Source organism: Saccostrea cucullata, unplaced genomic scaffold (genome assembly GCF_032062105.1).
Source record: "Saccostrea cucullata isolate Sc308-1 unplaced genomic scaffold, CSIRO_AGI_Scuc_v1 ctg4466, whole genome shotgun sequence".
NCBI lineage: Eukaryota > Metazoa > Mollusca > Bivalvia > Ostreida > Ostreidae > Saccostrea > Saccostrea cuccullata.
This window is the reverse complement of record NW_026930644.1, coordinates 11,585-16,155: the sequence shown is the minus strand read 5'-3', so window position 1 is coordinate 16,155 and position 4,571 is coordinate 11,585. Positions and strand designations below refer to the sequence as shown.

The 4,571-nt window shown below is 30.6% G+C and overlaps 1 long non-coding RNA gene across 1 annotated transcript; it reads right to left on the bottom strand.

Moving 5' to 3' along the window:
* Positions 1-242: 242 nt before the first annotated feature.
* LOC134229423 (uncharacterized) lies at positions 243-1,048 on the bottom strand. Its single transcript, XR_009984174.1, has 3 exons — positions 739-1,048; positions 404-522; positions 243-307 (listed from the first exon to the last, which is right to left on the bottom strand). It is a non-coding gene; the product is annotated as an uncharacterized LOC134229423 (long non-coding RNA).
* Between the last annotated feature and the right edge of the window lie 3,523 nt (positions 1,049-4,571).

Here is a 4,571-nt window from a genome sequence, read left to right as displayed (position 1 = left end):
AATTTTCAAACTGTATTTAAGAAATTTGTATTCAAAATTGCTGTCAGTAACTGACCAAATTTGTGTGCATCATGATATGTAAAGGTATATCTTTACATCCCTACTAATGAACTGTTAGAATTTTATTGCATTACCTGTAGGAAGTTTATCTTCTCATGGAAGTCTTCAACCATCGTAATTAGTCCCTCCAGTCTTTCCTCTTGGCTATCAGCATCCAGACGGGCCATATGTGCACCACGTATTCCTCTCGCATGTAAGTTGGTCACCTCCAACTGGAATGGCTCGCATTTGGATATTTCTTTCCTCTCTGAAAACAAATTAATCATCATTCATAATTTAGAACTAATGATTGTGTGCTCATGGATTCTTATTCAAATTATTAATCATAAATAAAATAAATAACCTTTCATGAATTTCATCCACATCTGTCCTTGCCCCAGGGACAAACTGATGCAAGTGTTCCAGGATCTCTATCATGTCATTTGTTTTGTTTTCATTTTTAAGCAAAATGCCCAGTGGTATCTAAAAAATTCATATTTTTTGTTATAAATAAGTGATATAACAAGGAAAAAAGTTATCCTTCACATCATGTTGCAATGAGTTTGTAAAGAAAAAAAATTAAATTCATCTGTAATTTGAAAAAAAAGGTGGAAATGTTTACTTTCATAATTTTACATGTGCATTACATTTATAGTACATGTATTTCACATAAAACAACTGGTCTGTGTGAATGCTTACCAACTGTTTGTTACTAAATGAATGCAAGAGCAGCAATCCCCCTAAAATACTGCTCATTCTACATAAAAAAAAAAAAGAAACAAACTGTAACAAGAAATATTTCAACAATAACATACACTGAAATGCTGCATATTTTGTTCATTTTTTTTTTTTACACTAATATGCACATGCAGCATTTTAGTTTATAATGTTAGTAATAAGCTTTCAAAGTGAAAAAGGAATAACTTATAACACTTCTGAACAACAATGAATATGAAGAAATTGAAATGACCAGCAAGACAGAAACTGAAAATTGTTACCAATACTTGTTTAAAAAAGAACTTTCTCCGCATACTTAATGTTAATATCCTCCCTTACCATCACATCCCCTGATAAATAATACACTAGTATTGCATTTACAATATACGCCCTGGATCTATCGATCCGGGCGCATAAAAATGACATCTACGTATACCTGAAGATATCTTTGACAAGCCACCCATCAACAGAATTCTCAAAATTCCAGATTCCATCGGGAATGATAGGGACCATTAACGGCATGGGAGGGACTAAACAAGCCTTTCGTTGGAGAAGGGTCCAGCTGCATTCATCCACTTCCCGAAGCACTCGTTGTGCAGAAGGCGGGCGTTCACTCCTCCATGGCACATGATCCAATCTCTGATGTTTAAAAGGATCGGGTTTGCTCTTTTCTTGAATTTTTTTGTTTGAATGGCTTGAATGGAATCCGTAGAAATTTTAGTGTGAAAAATTTGGAGATAACGAACAGTATTCAAGCTAAAAAATTCATTAAACAATTCAAAACTGGAGCAGAACAATCAGGGAGCTCCAAAACATCAAAGATGGAATCATGTGCCAAGGAGGACTAAGCACCCCCTGCCAAAAGGTCACAGCCGCCGTATGCCCCTTGTCATGATCGAGAAATAAATAAAAATCCGTCGGTAATTCAGTGTGGCCTAAAAATCAATTTTAAAAAAAATGTAAGTCATCATTTGAATTTCAGATAAATTGTATTGGCTGAAAAGGTCATTATATCGACCATAGAACTTACGAAATGATGACTATAAACGAGACTTCTGATATTCTTGTTTCAGCAACTTGTTTGGTAATAACTTACTTCGTTTTAGAAACTGTTCATTTCGAATCAATAGAGAGATAAACATTAAAAGATGATGAAGATACATTGCTGCATAAATAAGAGAAGATGACGATTGAAAAGCATCACATTTATCATAAAGCTTGGTTGTTATATAACCATTAACGTCTTTTTCAAGTAAAATTTTCAAATGAGCAACAGATTTGTCAGACTCTGTGGCATCTTTTATTTTAAGTTCACAGTGATAGCTCCTATCGACATAACAATAGAAATACTAGTAACCATAATGATTGAAAATTGACAATACATGTACATCATCGATATATCTAAATGTCGAGTTGAAGGCCACATTAAATATAATTTATAAAAATTCCAAAGTAGGTCAGATTTTTAAATGCTATTTATATATTTAGTATTACGAGAGAGAGAGAGAGAGAGAGAGAGAGAGAGAGAGAGAGAGAGAAACCTTGAGAAATTTTTAGAGAGAATGAATCCTCGTATTTTAAAATTGATTTTATTTTTCTATTATTTGGACAGGCTGCTTGATTTATATATTAGTACAGACTTCTTTCAGAAGAAAAATTTAAATTTTTCATTAGGAGTTCCGCACGACAGTGACTGAACATGCTCAAAACTGTGTACGCTGAATGTGAATGAATGGTAAGCGGTAAATTAATGCTTGGATAAAGGGAAAGTGGATCGATTCAGATACTGAAACATCTTCTGATGACCACTGCACGTATTACAATTGTGTGCACGTATATCTTACATAAATCAATACGGTTTTACTCCTGTTGTTGTCATTAAGTCTATCTATCTTGAATGAAAATGAATATTACATAATATCTTGACAAATAAGAGAAATATATATATATAAATAATAAATATATAATTGCTCTTCATGTTATAAATTAAAATGGGTTAATAAAATCATATCTTAAAAATGTAAATGAATTTTACTTCTTTTATCTGGTTGTTTAATTAGATCAAACTCTGACACCTAAGGTTTTTTTTTTAACAAATGACAATTTATAGCAAATTTGCAAACCTTGAAAAATGCTTATGCCAAGTGCAGGTTTTCTTTAGATGTCTGACTTTAAAAATAATCTATTTGAATTAGCATTTGTTACAGATTTGAATTTCTGTAAAACATGATTTTCTTTTAAGATAATGATTTACAATAAAAAAAATTTCTAGATATAGACTAACTATCACATCACAAGAAATTATTACCTTTTCAAACTGCTACAAAAGGAATAGAAAGTTATTGGAGGAATCAGTTTAAAACTGAATTTCCCCCAAAAATATTAAGATAAATAAAGCAATTATTTTCGATTTTCGAAGTACTTGAGAACAAGATATGTTGGGAGTAGAGCGGCCACAGAGCTATTAACATTAGGGGTGTGGACTGTTTTATTAAAGGAAAAAACCTGTAAAGTTGATAGATATATGAAACAAAACAAAGGCAAAGTAATTTGAGGGAAAAAAATCAGTCAGCGATCAACATAAAAGATAAAATATTGTATACTCAGAGTGTCTTCATATCGACTGTAAACGAGACGGCATCCTTACGTCATTAGCCTTTTTGTCAAAATTTTGCATTGTTTTAAAACATGCTCTTGCGCATCGACTTTTTCAGGTAGCATATAAGCATATTCTCCTAAAATTTGATGCAGTTTATTTAAAATTGAAAGCGGTTCATTTTATTCAAATGTTATCAAATGTTTTGAAAAGGGACCATCAAAATTACGACTAAAATACGACCGAACTATAGTGTTTTTTAAGAGACATTCAAATGGCTACAATTGAGCAGTGATCATCGTGCCAACGGAATCTTGTTTCTGTGCATAAAAAATATTTCCAAATTTTAAATTCCATTTATATTTATTTTATTTAGAATCTTTCTTTAAAATGTACATGCCATTATCCATTTGATGAATTTTGTATCTTAGAAAAACAACTTAAAATTAATAAGCATGATTTTGCATTATTTAAACAAGCATTTTTTCAACCTTTAAAAACTGAAGAATTAAAATGTAATTTTACAGATTTTTTAAAATAATAATTTCACAAGTTTATAAAATTTTTCCCAAGGCATTTTCATATGTAGCACGAAAAATTTTGATTTCAGTGAAAAAGGTTAAGGATTTTTTTTCCTTTAACCATAAAAATATATTTTATCATATATAAAGGATATCTTCTAGAAATTAATTTAATGTATAAAAAATAAATACCATTATTTTCTCTGAAATACATCTGAGAAAAATCAAGGTAAAATTTTGTTTTAAAAAAATCATTTAATGTTAAATTCAGATTATGTCCTAAAAATTAATTAAAATTAAATCTTGGCAAAACAATTTAAAAAAATATTTTCAAAATCTTTGGTGAAATTAAACCTTTTAATTTTTTTGTTATGGCTATCACTTTAGCTTTGTGGCAGGCTTTACATTTCGTCATCGGGACTCTGCTGCCCTTATCAAACCTTATACGTAAACCTAAAAAAATACTTATAATTTTTCATCAAAGGAATGGGATTTGTATTAAAGTCACAAATCTTTCGTTTAAAAATATCAACTTTCAACCAATTTGTCACGATTGGCATATGTCAATAAACATCTCTGCATTATGACCTTAAACCAAAGCTCCAAATTTGACTTTAAACGAAAAATCTTCAATTGTATTCTGTTGACGTCATTTAAGGGGGATGTACAAGCCATATTGGATCTAGTCTGGTGTAAAA